General features: G+C 40.0%; 1 protein-coding gene and 1 long non-coding RNA gene across 2 annotated transcripts in view; one reads left to right on the top strand and one right to left on the bottom strand.

Moving 5' to 3' along the window:
- Window positions 1-24,142, bottom strand: part of TEC (tec protein tyrosine kinase) — a 182,189-nt gene extending 158,047 nt beyond the window's left edge. The window contains exon 1 of the mRNA XM_077757819.1: window positions 23,635-24,142. The gene's annotated coding sequence lies outside the window, so the exon portion shown is untranslated. The remainder of the gene's footprint in view (window positions 1-23,634) is intronic.
- Window positions 1-24,194, top strand: part of LOC144226406 (uncharacterized) — a 52,056-nt gene extending 27,862 nt beyond the window's left edge. The window contains exons 3-4 of the long non-coding RNA XR_013333628.1: window positions 8,636-8,687; window positions 24,129-24,194. This is a non-coding gene — a long non-coding RNA (uncharacterized LOC144226406). The remainder of the gene's footprint in view (window positions 1-8,635; window positions 8,688-24,128) is intronic.
- Window positions 24,195-24,431: the final 237 nt, after the last annotated feature.

The following is a 24,431-nucleotide window of genomic DNA, read 5'->3' as shown; positions in this document are numbered from 1 at the left end:
CTCTGTCTCTGTTGCTTCCCTGCTTGCACTCTATCTCAAAAAAAAAAACAAAAACAAAAAACCCCAAAACATTAAAAAAAACATACGCACATATATTCCAATATAAATATTAATCATTAATTAACAACTATGTATTTGCTTTTTCCTACCATGTATGTTTTAATCATGTATTTTGATCCTCCATGAAAGCAAGTAATTATGTTAATGTTATAAAACCAGAATTGTTAGCCTAAGAGAACAGAGATAAAATATAAAATTAAAAAATTAGGTGAAATTTCTATCTTTAAATAGAAAATATCAGTATGAACTCATTATTTACTTTTCTCTTTCTAAAAAAGTGGTTACTTACTTGTTCTGCCAACTGGAAAGGTCTGGAAGTAATAATAACATCACTTATTCATAAGTTAATAACTTAGTAGGGATGCAATAAGCAATTCTAGAGCCCAGATTGTCATCTCAAAATACTAAGGAAGCAAATTTTTTAGTGAAATAGCTAATTTCAGGGGCACCTGGGTGGCTCAGTTGGTTAAGTGTCCGACTTCGGCTCAGGTCATGATCTCACGGTCTGTGGGTTCGAGCCCCGCATCGGGCTCTGTGCTGACAGCTAGCTCAGAGCCTGGAGCCTGCTTCGGATTCTGTGTCTCCCTCTCTCTCTGACCCTCCCCTGTTCACGCTGTCTCTCTCTCTCTCTCTCAGAAATAAATTTACAAAAACATTAAAAAAAGAAATAGCTCATTTTAGATCTAGAACAGGAAATATCCTGGTGACTCTAGGGCCTGAAAACCAGGAAGCTATCAAGCACTACAGGGGCTGTGTTAAAATGAGCAAAGAGCCCAACTGAAGAGGCTGAAGTTGCCAACAATGTGAGCATCAGAAGAATAACAAGACACTCACCATAGGATCTAATCAAGTAAAGGGATTCAGAGAAATGATTTCATTTTGGGGAATTTCTAGAAAAATCCACTTGAATCCATAGTGACAGAAAGCGGATCAGTAGTTGCTTAGGGCCAGGGATGGGGTAGGACTGACTGGCTGACTGCCAAAGGGGCACAAAAGGAACAATTTTGGTGATGGAAATTTTTATGCCTTGATTGTGGTGGGAGTTACATGAGTCTATACATTTTTAAAAACTCATTCAATTGTACTTTTTAAATGAGTGCATTTTATTGTGTATGAATTATACTTGAAGGTAATGTATTTTTTCATTTTTATTTTGAGAAAGAGAGAGAGCATTCATGAGTGTGAGAGGGGCAGAAAGAGAGGGAGACAGAGAATCCCAACCAGGCTCCCAGCTGTCAGCACAGAGCCTGTCTCAGTGCTCAAACTCATGACCTGTGAGATCATGACCCAAGCCAAAATCAAGAGTTGGAAGTTTAACTGACTGAGCCACGCAGGCGCTCCAAAGATAATGTATTTTTATAGAAGTAACCATTGCAATGGATAAAAGCCAAATATGTAAAATTCCCAGAGTCCTTAATAATCTTAAAAAAGAATCTTTTTGGTCACCAAATTCCTAGGTTACCAGATTATTCTAAAAATTGATAAATGGAAATTATCAAACATATATCTCTTTTTCTATATGGGCTGGACTTCAATTGATGAGGGAAAGTTCTATATAGAAGAACTGCAGTTAATGCAGGAGGCATGATCAAGTTAGATTACTATTTTTGAATCTTTTATGATAGGATGGATCTAAGCAATGATTATTAATGGTTGCTAAAACCGTGAGGTGAAAGGTTGGAGAGGAACCTTATTATTACATGTATTGATAGATGAAGTAGGCCACATGTGAACCTACTGATTGCCAATCAGACATTATATACCTCTTTATGTGATACAATAGATAGTATATAGCATCATGTGTGGAGAAGCCTGGCCTCAACAAACAAACCTGTGTCTACAGCAAATCTCTTAATCTAACTTTGTTTATAGGACATACCATTCGGTACTCATTAAAATGATAAAACTTGATAAACCTGATCTTAGCAAGCTTGATGAAGATGTGCAACTAGGGAATTATCACTTCCTACTGGTAGGAGAAGTGCAGTTTGGCCCACGCCCTTCGATTTTGACAATCTTTAACTCACAGGGAAAAAAATCACCTTCTTGCCACTAGATGGTGCTTATTGGCTTTTGAGCAGTTTATTGCCTTGTCTTCTATTACATTGCTTCATTTCTCTTATTACTTCTGGTGGTTCTCTGGAGGAAAAGACTAGAGTCTCACCAAGCAGTTGTAATCTAGATCCAGGCAGGCATATCAGCCATATCTGCTTTCTGGCTGTTGCACAATGTTGGCCCTGGGGACACATCACTGAGACTTGCTGTCTCCCCAAGACACTTAACTTTATTCGGTTCCTTAGCAATATCTATCTTTAAGACTGTGTCAAGAGTATTTTTCTGAAGAATATGTTTTTCAATATGTTCTTATTGTTTGCAATAAGACCATAATAAGAATAGCTACATTCCTTACGTTAAGATCACTTCAAAGTTACAGAAAAGGGTACAAAGAAATCCTGTATACCCTTCATCCAGGACCCAGGTTCCCTACTTATTAATATTTTACCATTCTCTTCCTGTCCCTCTTTCTCTTTCTTCTCCCTACCCCACCCTCTCATTATTTCTCATATATTAACATAGAAAATATAATCATCTATACTTTTCTAAACAACTCAAGAGTGAGTTGTAGACATGATGTGCTATTGGCTTTATAAACAAGGGCACTATTCTACAAAATTATAGCATACCTATCAAAATCAGGAAATTAGCGTTGATACAGTGCTATCTAACCCACAGACCTCATCCATATTTCATCAGTCACCCCAACACTGCCCCTGATAGCAAACATGAAACAAACAAGCAAAAAGCAAAATAAATAAATACTTTTTAAAAAACCTGCCTATCTTCCCCTTTCCTTTTGTCCTAGGGATCCAACCCAGAATCATGCACAGCACTTAGTTGTCTTGTGTATTCTTCAATCAGGCTTTTCTTGTCTTTAAGATCTTGACATTTTTGAAGGCCAGACATTTTGTATAACCTTCGATTTGGGTTTGTCTGTTGTTTCCTCATGATTAGATTAAGGTTATAATTTGGGGGGCGGGAGTATCACAAATATGGTGCTATGTTCTTAATGCATTGTATCAGGAGATATACAATTTGTCTTGTTACAGGTAATATGAACTCTTCTTATTTTGTTTTTCCACTGCAAAGCTAGTTAATTAGTTATTAATCTAAAAATAATTTCTAAACATTTTATAGGGAGATACTTTGGGATTATGTAAATATCCTTTTTCTCATCAAACTTTCACCCACTATTTTCACTGAATTAATAATAACTAGGGTGTTACCATGTGGTGGTTTTCTAATTACATCATTCATTCTACATTAATTGGTTGGCATTCTATCATAAAGTAGAGCTCTCCGTTTATCTATTCATTTCTTCATATCAGTATAGACTTATGGATTCCTATTTTGTTCAGTAGTTTATAATCCATTACTGTCATCATTTATGTTTGTGCTCAATTTGCTTCATAGTTGGCCAGTGGGAGCCCCAGTTGAAATCCTGTGTCCTTTAACACGTTCTCAATATTTTTTAAGAGCTTCCTTATTTTCTGGAGCAGATAAGTGTTTCAGACTCCTCTTGTGTTTTCCTTGGAACAGCTGTAGAATTGGCAACTTATGAACCTCATTTCCTTTAAGTAAGGTGTTCAGAAACAAAGATCTGGGTGCTAAGTTGCTCTTTGCTATAAGAGCGCCATTGATTTCAGGCCTCCTGCCCAAAAGAGCCAGGAAATGCTCTCTGCCTATCCAACACGTATATCTATCTACACATTCAAACAACTATGAGTTCCCAGCAATACCTGTACCCCCAATCCAACCCCACAGAGTTTATTCTAGTCCTCCCCTTCCTGTATTTGTACCCCTTCTCTGACAGTAAGAACATTGTCTCCCATCATCGATAATACATTTATTTTCCCTTAAGTGACCAATATCCACATCAAGGGAACCATCTCCTCCATCTCTTTGGCTGACACCACCAAACCAAATCCACAGGCCCCCTTCCCAGCCCCGGCCCTGCCATACCTGCCAGTTACACTAACAGTCCCCAGTCACTTGTGATTCCTCCCTCCCCTTCACGGTGCACATAAGATCAGCCACAAAGCCCCGATTATCCTGTCTCCTAAATATTCCCAGAATCTGTCTCCTCCTCTCAACTCTCTCCATGGATAGCTGGAAAAATTGTACCAACTGCCTAGCAAATCACTGATGTAACTGAGGGAGCTGGTAGATCCTTTCTCCCTCTCCCTCTAATGTTTTTTGGCTGGTGACCAATTATTAAGAGCCTTATTAGCCATAAAGAGCAACACGTTCCCCAGGCCATGCTTGCTCTCTTGCTGATAATTATTCAGAGCCAGGAATTGGATCAGAGGAGTAAAGCTTTGGTCCTGGCCCGGTAGGGGGACAGACACTCAGAAGGCAGAGCTGTTCTGTTTGAAGGATGAAGGAAGTGGCCGGAGGTGAGAGGCCATCTCTCTTAGTTCAGCTCTCTGAACTTGGCGGCTTGGTTCTCTTCTAGCTTTTAGTCCTAACCTTGAAGGGCAAATTTGAAAGCTCAGCTCTTCTCTGTAATTCTGTCAGGTATGTAATGCAGCATTCATCCACTACTAACTAATCCTACTAACTAATCGCTGAGCCTCCGCAGGTAGATAAGTGCATCTGGATGCCACACCCTCTTTTTTTCAGATTTGCTCCAGGAGTTGCATTGATTGACCTGTCTCTTAACTGTTTCACATCATCCCTGACCTTGCCTTATCAGCTCAGAGTTGACCTAAGGGGTGGAGGTCGGGTAGGGTTGAGAAAAATGCCTTTTCTTCTGATTATAAAAGAAAGCATTCCTTTCCAGAAACTTGGGGAAAATGAAAAGAAAATAAGAAAAACAAGAATCATCCATAATAAGACAACTATCTGATGTAATTTCTTCCAGTTTTTTTCTGTGCTCTTATAAATTAACTTGAAATTATATTAGGTATTTACTTTTATATCTTGTTTTTCCTTAACATTCTGTCAGCATACTTCTTTGCCACTTAAAATCCCTTGAAAATATTATTAGTGAAAAAATAGATGCATCCTAACAATACTTGAATTTTTACATTGAGGTTGTTTCCAGTTATTTTCCAGTCCTAAAGATTGCTGGAATAAACGTTCGTGTACATAAATCTTTGTCCATCGATAATTATTTTCTTATGTTAGATTACCAAATGTAGAATTATCTGGCCAAAGTCTACGAACATAGCTAAGTTCTTGGAACATATTGCTGATTTGTTTCCCAAAAAGCTTGCTGGATCGTACACTTTCATCAGCCATGTGTGGTGTTCTCACTCCAACACCGCTGCACCGTAAAGCATAGAAGAAGAAGTAAGATAGACTGCTAAAAAGGAAGATAAATGGAAAAGAGAGATGAAGTCATCACTTGAGGAAGAACATTCATATCTGACTTCTATCCTTTTACACTAGGATTTGATGGTGATATGTAGTCATTCTGATTTTCCTGGGAGCTGTTAGACTTGTCCTATGTACACATCAAGGGAAAGAAGATTCTAAATTGTAAGATGCTTTGGTGGTGCTGGATGTTCAGCTTTATCATTTGGTAGGGAGGTTAAAAAAAAAAAAAAAAAAACCACTGAATTGCCCAGGCTGTACACTCTAGAGCATCCTCTCTCCCCTTTCTCTCACCTTTCACTTCTGATCAATCAACCCACCCACTCTGCCTCCTCTCTGTCTCCATATCTTTACCCCATTAGCTTCTCTGTTTCAGGTTATCATCATTCTTCACCTGAACAAATGCAATAGCCTCCTAACAGATCTCTCTCAAATCATCCTTCACATCTAGCAATCTGTGTAAAGCATAAATCTAGCCATCCCATCTTCCTGGTTAAATACCCTCGGGGATGTCTAACTGACTACAGAATAAGGATCAAGCTCTTTTTCCTGAAGACAAGCGTCTTGTCTATTCCTCCATCACTACTGCTTCATCTTTTACTTTCTCCTGCCTTGAGCCTTAAACTTCATTAATATCACACTATTTATAGTAACTGCCCAAACATCATTCTCTTTCTTGCCTCTATTTTGCTTATTCCCACTACCTAACATACCTTTCTCCCCTCCCTGATAATGGCTGGGATACACCTTATTTTCAAAAATAGTAATTTCCCCTCCTTGGGGTCATATCACTTTGATCGGGCTTGGCTGCACGATTTGTTTTGGCCATAACATGTGAGCAGAAGTTGTGTTTTTCACTTCCAAGTGTAAACTTAAAGAGTCAGAGTGTGGCTTGCTACGCTCTCCTCCCTGTCCCCCCAACACCCACCTCTGCCACCATGAGATGAACACTGTTCCAGGGCCCATCAGCCTGGGGCCTAACGTGAAGGTAATATGAACAATCTGCAGTGGACACGAGTGAGGAATAAAGCTTTGTTGCCGTAAGCCACTGAGATTTTGTAGCCATTTGTCACTGCAGCACAATGAATCCTATTCTGACTGATCCAATGGACATCTCCTAATCATCCCTCACACAAGGTACTGTAGCTAGTGAGGTCCTATAGTACGTGTAAGGCCGCCATATTTCACGATGCAAATAGACTTCTTATTTGGGAACCATCATTGCATGAATTTGGGCAAGAGGCAGTTTCTGCCTCTCACCAAGGAAGCCAAAAAGGACCAATACTTTTTCTCCCAGATTCCTCACAGGGAATAGGCATGTGACCTGAGGTCAGCCATTTGGAAACTCCCCACTCAGGACTTTGAGTCTTAATACAAAAAGTAAGAATGGCATATTACAGTGTTGATTCTGTTGCTGGTGGCAGCATCTGGTGTCTAGTGGAGTGACAGCTTTGAGAACAGAGTTAAGGGGTGTAACAGTGAATGTCCAGTAGCAACAAGATAAGCAGACTGTTCTGGTGGGATGACCCAGCTGTATTCCTAGTCTCCTTAGTTTCTGCTCATTTTCTGAGCCTGCTTTGCCAGTTTTCCTACCAATTCTTTGGTGCACCTAATATCCTTCCAATCAATCTATTTTCTTAAATTATTCAGAGCTGTTTTCTATTGTCTGCAAGAATCTTATTCCTACTAATCCCCAGGGCTCGAAGAGACCTAGTCTCCACATGGAGTCATATTTTAAAAGGCCAATCCAACTAGAGGGTGTTATGCTAAGTGAAATAAGTCAGGCAGAGAAAGACAGATACCATATGTTTTCACTCATATATGGAACAGGAGAAACTTAACAGAGGACCATAGGGGAGGGAAGGGGAAAAATAGTTAAGGAGAGGGAGGGAGGCAAACCGTAAGAGACTCTTAAATACTGAGAACAAATTAAGGGTTAATGGGGGAAGAGGGGAAAATGGAGGATAGGCATGGAGGAGGGCACTTGTGGGGATGAGCATTGGGTGTTATATGGAAACCAACTTGACAATAAACTATAAAGAATTAAAAAAGTAAAAGGCCAATCCTGCATCCAAAAAGAACTTTAAAAAGAGTCGCAATATTTATCTAATTTCCCTGAGGAATGTTAACAGGAATGCCACTTCTGATCTGTATTCACCCACACTTGTTTGTGCTCTTTCCTCACCCACTTCCACCCTGAGAAGGGTTTTCCCTCTTCAGGGAGTTTCTCTGGAGCCTCCCAACCCACCTACCTCTCCACATCTGGACTGCCTCCTCTGGGACCTCTTTTCCTCTCACCATCTCTCTCTCCTGGCTCTTTGTTAGCTAGATCATCTTATTGAGTCTGCTTAGGTCCTTTTGTGTTTTATTTCACCTCCTAGGCCGTTTACTCCTCTACTCACTTTCTCAATTCTGCATCATCAATTCTGCAAAAACTCTGGGGGTGAATCTGGCCAAGACAAAATTCTCCTTAGAGTAGAGGTGGCGAAATGGCAGCCCCCAAGCCACAACCAGCCCTCCAACAACTTAGTTTCAGAGTGTTGCTCAAGTTGGTCAAGCGTGTTGCTGTTGTCTTTATTGAGTTCATTGCCACGTTTAACAGTGAGAGAATTTTCAACAAAAAAACCCCTAGATTTCCAGGTCTTCTGAAAAATCAAAAGACCTGGCAACGTTAAGATCCCATTTTTCCACAGTAAGAGTCAACTGAAATTCGGTAAGCGGCTGTCCGCCTTTTAGGGAGTAGCACTCCAGCTCTCCATGATCCGTGTCCAGTCTTCCCCACTTAAATTCTCTTGCTGGCTCCTAGAGGCATTTGAATTTGCAATCCCTGGTCTATAATTGTCTACCGGGAAGGGCAGGAAGCATCTGTGAGATGAAAGAGCCTATTTTCTTTAGTGATGAGGGCTTAGAGTGAAAGACAAAAGAAGAGAATATTTTGTGTATTGTAAATCCAGTTCTGTGAAAAAAAAAAAAAAGACTGATGGAAAAAAGAAATGCACGAGAGAGAGTAAGACAGCTTCAGAGAGAACCAGGGGGTCAGGAGGCAAGACAAGTGAATTAAGGTGGCTTGCTAGTGAGAACAAAAAATGTATAATTCTGACAATCTTCCATGAGCTTATGTTTTGTTTTGTTTTCATTTTTTTATTGTTTGTAATTTTAATTCCAGTAAAGTTAACATACAGTGTTATATTCATTTCAGGTGTACAATATAGTGATTCAACAGTTCTATACTGTACTCAGCGCTCATCGTGGTAAGTGTTCTCTTTAATTCCCATCACCTATTTTACCCATCCCCCAACCCCCAATCCTCTGTAACTATCGGTTTGTTCTCTATAATTAAGAGTCTGTTTCCAGGCACTCAGTCGGTTAAGTATTTGACTTCAGCTCAGGTCATGATCTTGCGGTTGATGAGTTTGAGTGCCTCATGGGGTTCTGTGCTGGCAGCTCAGAGCCTGGAGCCTGCTTCAGATTGGGTCTCCCTCTCTCTGTGCCTCTTCCCCTGTTTGTGCTCTGTCTCACTGTCTTTGTCTCTGTCTCTCTCTCAAAAATAAATAATACATTTAAAAATTTTTTGAAAAGAGTCTGTTTCTTCATTTCTCTCTCCCCACCCCCCTCCTTTCATGAGCTTATATTTTGAAAGCTTTGTCTCTCCTCCCATCCCCTGCTCTATACCTGAAGGGCTTAATCCTTGATCCTCCAAGCTGCAGAGAAAGATAGATGGTGCTCATAATTTAGTAGCAAACTACAGTTGATCCCACGTTAAATGTATAAAGGGGAAAGTTTTTGCAAGGAATCATAAGATCAAATATTTCTAAAAGAATACTTATTTTCCAGTTTGCTCATATTTCTTTTAATCCTAATTTACATATGCAGTGTTAGATTTATTTAAAGTCAGGTTCATCTAAATTATCAAACAATTGGGACTAAAAGTTCTTATTATACCAAATTTATTGTTTTCTTACAACTTTATCATAGTTCTTCCCTGTAGGAACTTATCTGACATCTGTAGCTCTATATTATATCTGTATTTGTATTTGAAACAGAGTTTCGACTCTTTTATACCCCATGGTTGTGAGTAAAAATAAAACAGTAAAGCTCAGGCTGGTAGAGGAGAAACCTATGGCAATATTTAAAGAAGAGACGGCCAATGAAATATTGGATTATTAAGGAATTCCACCTTATCATGATTCACCCTTGTAGAAAGAATTTGGGGATTTTAATATGTATAAATAATATATCACATTCACGCTTTCATGGGAGTTCTGAGAGTTGACTATAGCTTAGAAGGAAAGGAGAAGGAGGGGTAAGTTGAGATTAGAGAAATGCTATTTCATGTTCCCTGAATATATTTAAAAGAGAGAAGTTATAAATGGCAGATGGGGGTTACTTTACTGTTCTGTTTTAGTTTTCATTTCTTGTCACTCTATTCTCTCATAACATTTGGTCATTTCATACATTGTAACCGTGGACAGCAGAATTTTTTACAAACTGATTCCTTGAAAGTAAAATGATATAACCATTTTGGAGAATAGTTGGGAATATCTAGTTAATATGAAGATACACATACCATGTGACCCAGAAATTCCTCCTGCAGGGTATATACCCTAGAGAAACTCTTGCCTCTGTGTATAAGGAGACCTGTACAAGAATATACGTGCAGTATTGTTAGATATAGTATCGTCTAACAGTAAAATGGAGAAAGGAATTGTAACCTATTCATTAAACGGACTGCCGTACAGTAACGAAAAGAATGAACTAGGGCTACATATATAAATACGGGGGAATCTCACAAATATAATGTTGAGGGGAAAAGCAGATTGCAAGAGAACACAGTACAACAAAGCATTTAAAACTGTGTCACGTAGTCATGCAGATGCTCTAGAGTTATGCTGAATTCCAACCCACCTCTGCTATTTACTAACTGTGTGATCTTGATGAGTCACTTAATCTCTACTGGCCTCAGTTTCCTTATCTGTAAAGTGGGGATAATAGCTCTTTCTACTTTGTATGGTTATTGGAAAAATGAAAATGATCAGTACTAAATGATCAGTACTAAATGATCAGTACTAAAGGACTAAAAAAAATACATGGTATCATTATTTTTCATGCTGTGTAGACTGAGTCTAGAATCATGCAAAAATTCTGTATATTATTATATAAGAATGTATATATATTAGTAAAAGTAAATATACATGAATGAAAATGAAAATACAAATTCAGGACAGCAGTTATCTCCTGGACAGAGATTTCTTGAGCTATAATGGGTACATGAATGTTTGTTACTATGCTTCTTAAGCCTTTGTGTGTGATTGAAATATTTCATAAAATTTAAATCAAATCAATGAAATCTACTTTTAAAACTATGCACACTGTGTAACCAAATTTCTGAAAATTTGGAAAATTGAGGGAAAATCACCCCAAATTATACCATCTTAACCTTCAATTTAAAATATTAAGTCATCCTTTCAACATCTGAGTGATTTTGGTGAATACGAATGTTATCTCCGCAATGTTCAGAATAGCCAAAATCGACCCAGATGGCTATCAGTGAGAGAATGAATAAACAAAATGTGGTATATCCATACAATGGAAGGAAATTCAGCAATAAAAAAGGAATGAAATGCTAATATATGATACAACTTGGATGCAATTCAAAAGCTATATGCTCAGGAAAAAGAGCCAGACACAAAATATCACATGTTGTATGATTTCATTTATATGAAATATCTAGAAAAAGCAAAAAAAAAAAAAAAAAGTGCAGAAATAGATTAGTGGTTACCTAGATCTGCAGGGGAGGGAACAAGGAGTGACTGCAAATGAGCACAAAGGTTGTTTAGGGGATAATGGAACTATTGTACAATTCTGTCATCTTGATGTGCACAACTTTGTATATTTACTAAAACTCATCAAATTGTACACGTAAAATGGGTGAATGCTATGGTGCGTAACTTATATGTCAAAAAAACTATTTTAAAAAGCAGTCTTTCTGGGGTGCCTGGGTGGCTTAGTGGGTTAAGAGACCTTGGGTTAGGTCATGATCTTGCAGTTCACAAGTTCCAGCCCCTAGTCGGGCTCTGAGCTGACAGCTCAGAGCCTGGAGCCTGCTTCGGATTTTCTCTCTTCCCCTCTCTCTCTGCCCCCCCCCCCGGTTCTNGAAACAAATGATCAAAGGGAAGAGAGAGAGAGAGAGAGAGAGAGAGAGAATATCCCAAGCAAGCTCCACACTGTCAGCACAGAGCCTTATAGAGGGCTTGATCTCATGAACATTGAGATCATGACCTGAGCCAAAATCAGGGGTCAGATGCTCAACTAACTGAGCCACCCAGGCACCCCAACAGGCTTTTTTTTTTTAAGATAGAGAGAGAGAGCAGGGGAGAAGACCGGAAGCAAAGAGAATCTCAAACAGGCTGTACACTCAGTGCAGAACCCCATGTAGAGCTTGACCTCACAAGTGTGAGATCTTGATCCCAGCCAAAATCAAGAGTTGGACACTTAACCTACTGCACCAGCTAGGCACCCCTAAAAAAACAGTCCTTTATAGAAGAAACATGCTTGAAGGAGGAGAGAAGCATGTTATTTCAGTTTACAGACAGGAATGTGGTAGTATGAACCTGAAAAAGGACCCAGACACCTAGCCCATTAAACTACGTCAGTTGAAACCTTCCAGGTAGGTAGACATGGAGACTGAAAGCAAAACTTCCTTTCAGTCATGGTCTCTGGAAGGAGGCCACCTTGTTGGAAGACCCTTACCAACAGGGAACAGCCCTAGCGGAAAAAAATTAGTAACGGTGGCACGTCAGGTAGAAAGAAATCTGGAGATGATGCTCCTGGCTCTCCATGTCCGGTAGGTGGTTTGCCAGAGATTCAGAAGTTCCTGCATGCCCTGAATTGGGGAAGATGAGCACTATGGCCTGAAAAAGAGAATAAACTGAAAGAGGACTTAAAGCTTAGGACCCTGGAACCAAACAGCTTGTATATACTGATGAACCCCAATATAACTTGGATCTGGCATCTCACTCAATGCTCCCATCTTCAATGGCCAACTTGATATCTATCCTTAGGTACTTCACACAAATATCAAACTAAACATAGCCCCGAATGGCAATTTTGATTTCTACAGCCCCACATCTCCCCCACCCCCTCACCCTCCCAGGTTGCCACTCCCACCCACATCCGCAGTCTCCTCGGGACACAGAATCCACTTTCTCTATCTCCACTGCCACAACCTGGTCTTGGCCGCCATCATTTCCTGAACAAAGCACCCACCTCTTAACTGGCCTCTCATTTCCATTTTTCCTTTCCTCCATCTATCCTCCACACAACAGCAAACAATCCTGTTTTTTAAAGCTTATTTTTTTAAGTAATCTCTACACCCAATGTGGGGCTCAAACCCATGATCCCAAGATCAAGAGTTGTAGGCTCTGCTGACTCAGTCAGCCAGGCACCCCGTAAACATCTTTTTTTTTTTTTTTTAAATGTTTACATGGGTCCTGTCACTCCAGGGCTTAAAACTCTTCAATAGCTTCCCATTGTACACAGAATAAATGCAAACTCCTTTTGTTGGATGGTTGGGCCCTGGATAATCAGGCTCCTGCCTAAATCCTCTCTGTACCACCTGGCATACTGCCCCTCACTCACTGTGCTTATTCACATTTGTTCTGTGTACTTTCATATTTCCAAAGCTCTTCCCATCTCAAGGCACTTATTGTTCCTTGAGTTTATATTGACCTTCTGCCTTATCTGCCACATTTCAGCTTAAGGATGCCTCTCTCAAAGTTGCCTTCTCCAGTGACTCTCTGTAAATTAGCTTCCCTTTTTACTCTCTGCCTTTGTCCCAGTTTTGTTTTCTTTATAGCACTTCTCAGCATTTGCAAGGATGATGTGTCGGTTTACTTATATCTAGGCTGCTCCTCTTATGAGAATTAGAACACTGTGAACCATACGCTGTTTACCATTGTGGCCCCAGCATCCAGCACACTACATGGAATGTTGTAGCCACTCAACAAAGATTGGCTGAATGGAAACACTTAGAAAGCCACTTGAATATTTCCTCCTATTGTTCAGTTTTCAGAAAGAAACAGATTTTCTTGGCTGGATCAAGACTATTTTGATTACAAGAAATGGGAGCCCATTTAAGCCTAAATAAAAGGGAGATTTATTGTACAGACACAGGGTTCTCGCAGGAAGCTGAAGGGCAAAGGTACCGATGTTTCTTAGGAAAGAATTCAAAGCAGAAACCGGGGTAATGTAGGAAACCTACAGATTTTCCCTACTAGCAAGGTAACAAGGTAGCCAGGCATGGGTTCGTAGATTCTGACAGAAGACACAAGCTTCCTGCATTAGAGAGAAAGGACAATATATCACTTATACCAATCGTATTGGCCAGAGTATCAGCATTTGCTCTGGGTCCAAACTCTGATTCCCACAAGATGGACATGAAGAGAGCCGAGTGATGCTAACATACCCAGCGGGTTGAGTTACAGGTGAAAAACCCCTACTTAGGGGAGCCACATTTTTTACAATGGGCAGTAAGCATGCCTGGCCTTGGCTCTGGGGAGACAATATCTTTATCATGCTGGACAGTAAACAAACCTGCTCTTTGCTCCAGAGAGACACATTATCTCTAGATTCCAAGGCTGTTTGCTGGGTAAACATTCTTGAAAAGATCATTCCGAACAAGTTCAGCCGGTGACTCACTCACAAGATATGAAGAAATGCAAGAGATCCATGGAGGAATGTCTCCCACCAATCAGGTGGGTGGGGGAGCAGGAAGAGAAGAAAACACGATGGACGTCTGCCATATATACATCTCTGGAATATGGCAGCTTTTAGAATGCTTAAGGAATAGTGTAACACTTTTCCCAAAGAATTTATGGAATATTTACTAATTTGTATCTTACAAGACCTGTTTTTTCTTGAGAAAAAACATTGGTATCTAACAGGTAGAGAATATTTTGAAAACAATATTGTGTTTTCACAACAATTGGTACACAGAGGAGAACAATTTAATTTCCTGGCAATGATGCATTTGAAATGATTCTTTAAAAATAGTTTCTTTTTTATTTTCTGTTTTGTTATTTAAAGAGCAGATTGTGGCAAATGGTCCAAGGTGGGTATTGTTTTATGTTTTTCCTGCTTAAGGGGATGTGAACTATTTTGATAGTGTATGAATAAAGGCAAACCTTTGAACATTTGTAACTATCTTTAAAATAAATCCAAGGCAGTACTGATGGACGGACTTAAGTGTTCCCACTTAATTCGCCCTAATCATTTCAGATATTTTAAAATATATTTGTGTATGAATTTAAAATTCTGGTTACCTAGAATTCTGTGGATAAAGAAAGTCATATAATCTTGGGAAATGAACCAATGACCAAGGCTTGCTGCTACCAGAGTAATCTTATTCTATAATTCCTCTCTGTTCAATGATTGTAGAGTGGTAGCTAGTATATAACTATGATTTTATTTATTATTTCTTCACTTATACTGGTTGGTACATTTGTCTTAGAACTTGAAACCATAAAATACTGGGCTTAAGTCAATTTAATTCACTGTATAGATAGCTTAGCATAGCAATGAAATGTAAATACGTACTTGCTAAATTAAGAAAATAGTCCTCAAGTCAACTACAGAATCAGGCTTTTATCTTCATAAAAGATTAGAAACAGCCTTCCCTCTAATTCAATGTGAACACTTTTATCTTTCTGTCTCTGAAACTGAAGAAAGGTAACTCCTTTGTCCTTTTGTTTCTTCCATTTCTTTTTTTTACATTTTTTAAAATGTTTATTATTTTTGAGAGAGAGAGAGAGAGAGAGACAGAGCGTGAGTGGGGGAGATGCAGAGGGAGAGGGAGACACAGAATCCAAAGCAGGCTCCAGGCTCTGAGCTGTCAGCACAGAGCCCAACACAGGGCCCATGAGATCATGGCCTGAGCCGGTCGGACNGGAGAGGGAGACACAGAATCCAAAGCAGGCTCCAGGCTCTGAGCTGTCAGCACAGAGCCCAACACAGGGCCCAAACTCACCAACCATGAGATCATGACCTGAGCCGGTCGGATGCTTAACTGACTGGGCCACCTACGTACCCGTTTCTTCCATTTCTAATGAAAGAGAAAATTAAACCTACTTCAGGCATATTTAGGAGATGAGCAATATATAATAGCAAATGTAAATAGAACAAATTATACGTTGTTTTCCATGTGACAAAATATGTCCATAGACTAGGGAAATATTCTTGTCAACAAGGATTCATTAGAAACTACATGCAGGACACTTCTTTAATGAGTGAGGACAGTAAAAACAACAACATAACCATATTAATATGTTCAATCAGAATGTGAAATGCCATTCATCCGCTCTGGTGATTGCAAAATTTAGATACTAATTAAATAAATGAGTGTGCTATTTAAAGTGCGCAACTGTTTGTGACTAGTGCATGGTCAGTACAGAAATTGAGACTAAGCATTAGACACTTTTGTAGCAATTTGACAGAGTAATTTCCTGTGTGTTGAATCTAATAGTAAAATATTGTGCTTTAATTCTGTGTCTCTTTTTAAATTTAATTTTTCTTATATTTTACAAAAGTATCAGTCTTCTACAGAAGGGAAGGAAAAATAAGTAAAAACAGAGAGAGAGACAAAGCATAAGAGACTCTTAAATACGAGAACAAACCGAGGGTTGCTGGAGGGGGGAGGGGTCGGTGAGGGATGGGTTACATGGATGAGGGGCATTAAAGAGGGCGCTTTTCAGGATGAGCACTGGGTGTCACATGTAAGAGATGTAAGAGATGAATCAGTGGGTCCAACTCCTGAAGCCAAGACTTATATACACTGTATGTTAACTAATTTGAAAATAAATGAAAAAAGAAAATCTCTCAAGCTAAAAAAAAAAAGTATCATTCTCCTACAGTTTGAAAATAAAAATAAGAAAACTGGTCCTTACCACAGATAGTTTTAGAAGCTGTTTTAGTAGACAGCTTTATAAAGTCCTCTATTCTTACTACCATCCTTAAGTGGTAACTGAACCCAACACCAGTAAGATGTGATTATAGGTTTTGTTTATTTTTGCTGAATAAATAAGCTAGATTTATTGACTGTTATGTATGTACTGAGAACCCAAAATATTTGAGTTACCTGAGGAAGTTGATGTGCTAGCCCTTACTTCTCTGTCCATGATCCCTTCTTGGACATGTTGTAAGGTCCTGTTCACCTCTGAGAGCTGGCCTCAGCTTGTCCGACCACAGTGGACTAATATTAGTTAGCCTAAATAATATGTGAGTCTAACATGATGTCACCCAAGAATCCAGAATTGGGACACCGAGAGACTGAGGGATTAGGTCACAGTTGGGCACATGAACTGAAATGTCAACAGTTGTTACAAACACCAAGCCACGTGTAAGCTGATGTTATGAAGGGAACACAGAAGCCATGCGTAAGCAGAAGTTTTGAGAGAGAATCAGGGAATGAGAAACTGGCAAACGTGCAAGAAACAGAGAAGAGAGGGATCTTATTAAAATATAAGTCAGGTCATGTCACTTTTTGGCTCAAAACTTTCCCTTTTCCTCTCATTTTAGAGTAAAAGTCAGTCTTTACAATTACCTACTAGGCCCTAGAGAATCTTTCCTTCATCTCCCATGATTTGCTCCTTTATTGACTCCGGTTTAGCCACACAGACCTTGTTCTTCCTTGAAGCCAGCACATTATTGCCTGGGGGCCTTTGCACTTGCTATTCTGCTTGGTATGTTCTTCCTTAGTTACCTGCGTGTCTTGCTCTCTCACCTCCTCCAGTCCTTTTCTCAAATGTAATCTTCTCAGTGACAATTGTGTTGACCACTGTATTTAAAATTACAATCCTGACCCCACCCACACCCCTAATCTTCTCCCTGATTCATTTTTTTCCATAGCATCATCATCACAAGGCATACTTCTGTGTTTATTGTCTGTCATCCATCACTAAAATGTAAGCTCCATGAGATCAGGTCTTTTTTCCCTGTTTGGTTGCTATATGCTCAATTCCTGTGCCTAGTTCCTGGTACATGGTAAGTGCTCAATAAATATGTGGAATAAATGAATAAATCACTATTGGAAAAGGGGGACATTGCATTGGTTTCTTGCTTTGCAGTTCTAGTCTTCAAGTTGTCTTGTCGTACTCTGTTACCTGTCATCAGATATTATCATACTGATATTATCAGATATTATCATACTGATAATAAAAAATAAAATAAGAGCTATTATCAGTATAATATGATATTAATAATTCATATGATAATATGATAATAATAATATGATATTATCATACTGATAATAGCTCTTTTTTTTTTTTTAATCATGTAATTATTTGCATGGTTCTAAGGTCAAAACCATGTTATGAGATGAACACAAGGTCAGTTTTATTTCTCTGCCCTCTGCTCTGTTTCCTCTTTCCCCATCTGGTTACCCCATTTGGTTACCCTAAGGCTCCAGACTCAAGCCCATTGCTACAGTCATATGGAAGTTCTGGCAACGACATATCATGTTCAGCTTCTGCATGAAGGTGGTGGCCTTTATTAGCCTTTGACTAAGTGTAGGAGTTGTTCTTTCTGCTTGTGCTCTCATGGGCCATGCCCACACTTGGAGGGGACCTTGTGCAACATGATGATGTAGCTCCGAATGCAACTGAGGTGAAGTAGTAGAAAGGTCTCTCTTTCATCCTGCCTGTTGGAGAAATTCAATGCCTTCCATGCAGCCTGCAATCCCATCTTTGAAAACAATACACACTTCCAGGCATATTCTCACCCTGCCAGGGTGACCCTGATAAACACCAGGATCTATCTGCCCCGCTGCCAGTGCACAGCAAAATTTTGGTAGTTTTCCCCAGAGCTGTCTGTAAATGATGTCACCTTATACTAGGGGCCCACGACTTGGAGGATGCTTAAGCAGCACTGCTAACTGATGGCTACGTGTGACTGAAAGTTGCCTAAATACCTGGCCACACCTCATGACTCGCTGACCCGGGCCGCAGAAACAAGCAATTTGGGAGGATGGTGTTGGTAGAAAAGAGAAACAAGCCTTCCAGTAATGCTAGTAGACAAGCATGCCGACATTCAGAGCAGCTCTGTTTGGACTGTGAGCCTCCACACTGTGTACACGTGCTCTATCTGAAGTAAACCATCCCCGCTGATAACCGGAGCGCCACCTGTGTCATGCCCTACTACTCATCTCTTGCCTGCCCTGCCCGACAGCCTACCCTCATTTCTCTCGACTAGAGCGCAGATGTGAGATGAGGGGGATCTGGTTTCCAGGAACTTGGGGGAGATGGAATCTGTTTACAGGTAGACACAATGGTGGACTCTTGCGCATCAGGGAGCTTTGCAGATTGGGCCCTAGTCCAGCATATCTGGTTACCAATTTGTCCCAAGGCTAGAAACTCACAATCCTGCCAGACGACTGCATCACTGGCCCTTTAAATGCAACTGTTTCTCTCACAGAACTTGCTACAAAGGCCTCAGAAAGGCAACAGAAAGGCCACAGAAAGGCAACTGCCCAAAACCAGTTAGTTTTAGCATTTGCGGAGGAGAATCACAAGAACCAGAATCACTGTTGAGACCACTGCTTCTTGCTCTGCTCTTTTTCCCTGGTTCTATACTTATTCTTTTGATATGTCTCAGGACCTGTTCAAATTTTCCTTCTCTCATTTCTAGGCCTAGGACTCTTGCCACTAAATTCCCTTAAATCTTCATGCTTTGTGGATTTAGGCATATTGCCCTGGGTAGGAGACTCCCACTAACGTCTTCCACATAAAGCCCCTACATGATGGACTGCCAGCTTTCCCAACGAAAAGCTCAGATGCTGAAGCTTCGTCCTAGCAAACTGCTGACTAGGGGGTCTTGAGGGCTCCTGCACCCACTTCTCAAGTCCCTGGAGTACCGTCCAAGTAAACAGCCAAGGCTTTCGAGCAAGGGATAGAGGAATTGCCTCCCTCTCTAAGGAAAAGACTGTTTCAATGTGTTATGTCCCAGAAGTGCTGAGACTTCAAAATTGGAAAGCTCGCTCTTAGACCTAGAGGATTGAGTCATCCGGGTATCATAAAGGCAATAACCCTTGCCCCCAAATCTCACCCCCCCTCCAGTAGCTGATTGAGATATTAATACTTTTATACAGAAAGTATGGAGAACCCATTTGGTCATGGACTATTGGGGATTGTGAAGTCAAACCACCTGAGTTCAAATCCAACTCTACTACTTCCTGGTCATGGACCTTGGGAAATTATTTAGCCTGTCTAAAGTTTCCTTATTCATAAAATGGATACCAATAACAGCTAGCTCAAAGGACTATTGTGTGAGTTTTAAGTGAATTATTACATATCTTAAAAGTGGTCATTGATTGTTAGCTACTACTATTGTTGGGCCAATTAAGAAAAACCTGGATATTTACAGAATATTCCAGGGTACATACAACTGTGTTTATATAACATTGATGATAAATAAGAAAGTAACCTTCTAGACATACTTGGACAAATTGAATGGTTGATGATGTCTTTAAGTCTGTATAATATTCCAGGAATATCACAAAGGCTCAGGAATGGAATTCTCTACAATTTCCTAGATATCTCAATGACAGCTTAATTTACTTTAGCCTAAGACAAACCTCTATTCATAGTCTACTATCTCGATAGCAATAAGTCAGTACTCAGAATAATCTATTTTAGATCCTAGATCAGATTATATTATGGGCTTGGAGATTTGGATGATTCTCAATCAGTTTTCTCCTATCCTTGAATGGTAGGTTTTCTAGATCACAGACATTTAGTAGTTCCAATCCCACTTTTCTAACTGTCCTGTCCTGCAGATACACTACTTAGAGAAGACATAATAATAAATGTTATTTAACAATCTTAATTCCTCACTTGCTACCATAAAAAAGGGTGAGAGATAAGTTATTGTTTCATTTGGGGCTAAGATAGCAGCCTCTTGAGAGTGTAAGAACATGTTCACATCTGCCTTGATCCTCCCCACCCCTACATCAATATAATAGATGCCCCCAACTGCGTGATAGGGGGCCACCCTCTGACCAGAGGACCTTTCAAAGGAAGTGATGCCTACCATTATGGCCAATTTTGAGGCATCCCATAATGGTAAGATCTGATCAGTGCTGACTAGAAAATTCTAGGTTCAAATCTTGGGCCTCTGTTCTTTTTCTTTGGGTGGGGGGGGGGCTCTGTTCTTTTTGCCCCCGGGATTTTAATTCAGAATCTCTTATACAGTCAGCATTTGAAGTTCCTGAGATTCCTTCTTAAATTTGCATGCACCAAGATAGTGAAGAAGAGACCAGAGAAGTTACATGTGGCAGAAAGATGCTAGTGAAGAGTAGGTGAGAGAGGACACAGAGGGAATGACTAGCCAAACGGGTGTGTGTGAGGATAAAATGGAGGTGTTGGATAGTAAAGGCTTCTTCAAAAATTCTGAGCATTTTTTTAAACAAATGCAAATATTTCTCTAAGTGCCCTAAAATTTCTAAACTACTTTTGCGCATGTACTCAGGTACACACACACACACACACACCTACATATCTTGATTTAGGATTTTAGGACTGCTGGATACCTTTACGCTACTGAGGAAAGTTTTTCATTCTAAATACTTATAGTGGTTTGTAATATTTTCCACTTTGTTAGGAGTTTCGGCAGGAGCTAACAGGCAAGTAGGAGCAAGTTATGGAAAGGGCCACACCTGCTAAGAAGAAACTCCTTCATCTGGGAACAAAGCAAGCTTATCATAAAAGACAACATTTGAAAAGCTAGTTGAGGTAACCGTGAGGCATACTGCAGACACCTACCAGCTTTACTTCTCATATCTTCATAAGAGAGTCCCTTTAGAGGGACTTTTAAAAAACATGCTCTAACACTTCTGAGTCATCTGAGAAGATGTATTACAGTTAATCTGAATGAGAAGAATCCTTGCAACATTTAGGAACAATGGAAATATTCTTGTCCTAATACTTCTAAGTGAGAACCTGAGACTTTCTCTCGTCAGCAATTCTTAAGGGCTGTTGCCACTCAGGAGGTGGGGAATGACCTAGTTTTGAGGATGACATATATAGTGTGACATGTTGCTCTTTTGGAAGAGAAATATATACTTTTTAAAAAACCATTCAACATTATTAGGAATTTCCATTGTAATGATTTGAGATATAACAAACACACTTATCTGAAATTCCATTAGGAGACTTCACTTGACCTAAATCCATCTTCATTCAACATTTATTGAACACCAACCATGTAACAGGCACCAGGAATGGTTCTAGACACCAGGAATACTGTAGTGAACTCTGTTTTCACATAGTTCATCTTCTACTGGGGACAGATAGGCAATAAACAAAGAAAGATGATGTGTCAAAAGACAAGGTGGGGAATGATAGGGATGCTATTTTATGAGGGTTATAATAATGAGGATAATGAATTTATGTGGTGATATTTGATCTGAGTCCTGAATGGAGAGAGTAATGTGACAAGGTGGAAGAAGAATGGATCCTAGATAGAAGGTACAGCAAGTTCAAAGTTCTTACAGTAGAAAAATGCTTGGCACATTTAAAGAACATTAAAAGGCCAGTGTGGCTACAGTGGAGTGATAGAGAGGAAGAGTGGTTGGTAATCAAGGAGATACTTGCACAAGTTGCCAGGTATCCAGTCTCACAGCTAAGAAAAGGACTTAGTAATTTTTTTTAATGTTTTATTTATTTCTGAGAGAGAGACACTATGAGCTGGGGAGGGTCAGAGAGAGAAGGAGATACAGAATGTGAAGCAGGCTCCAGGCTCTGAGCTAGCTATCAGCACAGAGCCTGACGTGGGGCTCAAATCCACAAACCGTGAGATCATGACCTGAGCTGAAATCGGACACTTAACTGAGCCACCCAGACACCCACAAAAGACTTGGTATTTTAAGTATGTTGACCGGATCTGACGAAACAAAGGATCATCTGGTTGTGGTGTGCATCATGGATTGTAAGCAGCAGAGTGGTATAGCCCATTAAGAGAGTACCACCGCAAGCTGGACAAAGATGACCGTGCGAACTACAGTATTACCAGTGGTGGTGTGAGGAAGTGTTCAGATGTATTTTGAACACAGAGAGTGAGTATGACTTGTTTAAGGATCAGAGATTAAGGTCAAGCACCTCAATTGTGCTATAGCTAGAATCTGCCAGTGGGCCTTCTGGTTCTCCATTCATTTTTCCATATCACGCCAACCTCGTGTTGCCTCTATGAAATACTAGCGTTTAACTTCATAAGGTCATATGAACTATTCTTTTCAAGAAATAATGTGTTTGGAGTGTTCTCATGATGGAACCTGGCTAGTTGGAATCGACTTCACAAACTGTTAAAGGCAAGTGAAAAGTGCTATATGTGAAGCAGTCATGATGTTGAACACTCCGGCAACTAGTTCAGATAGCAGTGGTACTCAGACATGCATTATACAAGATAATACATAGTAGTTCACAATTGTTGTGTTACTAAAGACATCCTTTGACCAGGTATACAGACCCAGGAAAATACGTATTTATAGGTAGTCAGCAAACTTTGAATTGCTTTTTTTTTTTTTTTTTTACTGTGAATAAACATCCATCTAGTCCTTGGCCTGTCAGAATCTACATTCTTCTCAACTTTCAACAAACCAGATATTTCAGCAAATCACTGTCTGACAGTAGACATGAAAAACAAAAATAAATAGTTCCTTTTCACCAGGTATATAGACAAAAACAAACCAAAAAGAAGAAAACATTTTAAAGTGTGAACACCTACCGAAAACTATTGATCAGGTAATGCTAGAGAACAACTAGATATTTGTGGAACTGTCAGGAAGTTTTCCTGATAGGTGAGCATGGATTTTAAGAAAGGGGATCAGAGTTGGCAGGTAGAATATTCTAGGCAAGGAAAATACAGCACAGAGAGGCTAAAAGATTCAAGTAAGCCCTGGCATTTTAGTCCACACCCAGGTGGAATAGGACTGGATCATTATTAGCTAAGGGTGGAGGAGGCAATTAGAGGAAAGCTGCAAACAGAAACCAGGTAGTTCACAGCTGACATCTGAAAAATAATGAATGTGGTCAAGAGAGCATATTTAACTAGGTTTTGGTTTGTTTTGCTGTTAGTACACATTATAAACGCGTGCCACTAAAACATTTTTATATTCATACAGCTCTCAGCATTTATCCATATATGTCAACTTACCAAGTTCTTTTAATATACTCTTTAAGGGCACCTGGGTGGCTCAGTTGGTTAACTGCTGGACTCTTGATTTGGGCTCAGGTCACGATCTTCCATTTCATGGTTCAAGTCCCTCAACAGGCTCTGTGCTGACAACTCAGCCTGCTTAGGATTCTCTCTTGCCCCTCCCCTGCTCTCTTTCTCTCTCAAAAATAAACTTTAAAAAAAAGGCACTTTAAAAAATATAAAGTCAAGACACACTATGAAAAAGTTTTTCCCAAAAAAATGCTCCAAAGAGCAGATTATGCATCATTTAACAGGGGAGAGGAGCGGTTTTATATCCCCCACTTCCAAGCCAGTGTGCAATAAACTTTAAGTCGGGAAGTGTTGTACATCGATACGATGCCTTTAAAATGCTTAGCACAGTGTCTGGCCCATAGTAAGCATTCAACAACTTACGGTTATTATTTTGACCTTAGACCTCTCAATGATTTGGGATTCTATTTTCTCATTTTCAGAGGAAGAAACAGGTCACCGACGGTCCCTGAGGCTCCCGCCAGCCCTGACAATCTCCTATTTCAAGCAGCATCGAATAAATATTTGCTGAACAAACAGACAAAATAAAGTATCTCTCCAGGGGCCCGGCCAAGCGCCCACCAGAGAACCAGCCAGGACACAGGTCACATTCGGGCGCTGGTTCCACTCGCCAGTGTTTAGGGGTGGAGAGCAAACCACACGCCCCTCATCCAAGACCAATAGGCGGAGCTGAGTGAGAGTCAGTTTTCGATCTTAGCCCCTCCCGCAGNCGCTCTGAGGTCACC

This window comes from Crocuta crocuta, unplaced genomic scaffold (assembly GCF_008692635.1).
Source record: "Crocuta crocuta isolate KB4526 unplaced genomic scaffold, BGI_CrCroc_1.0 scaffold282, whole genome shotgun sequence".
NCBI classification, from domain to species: domain Eukaryota; kingdom Metazoa; phylum Chordata; class Mammalia; order Carnivora; family Hyaenidae; genus Crocuta; species Crocuta crocuta.
The sequence above is the reverse complement of the archived record's forward strand: the minus strand, read 5'-3'. Positions and strand labels throughout refer to the sequence as shown.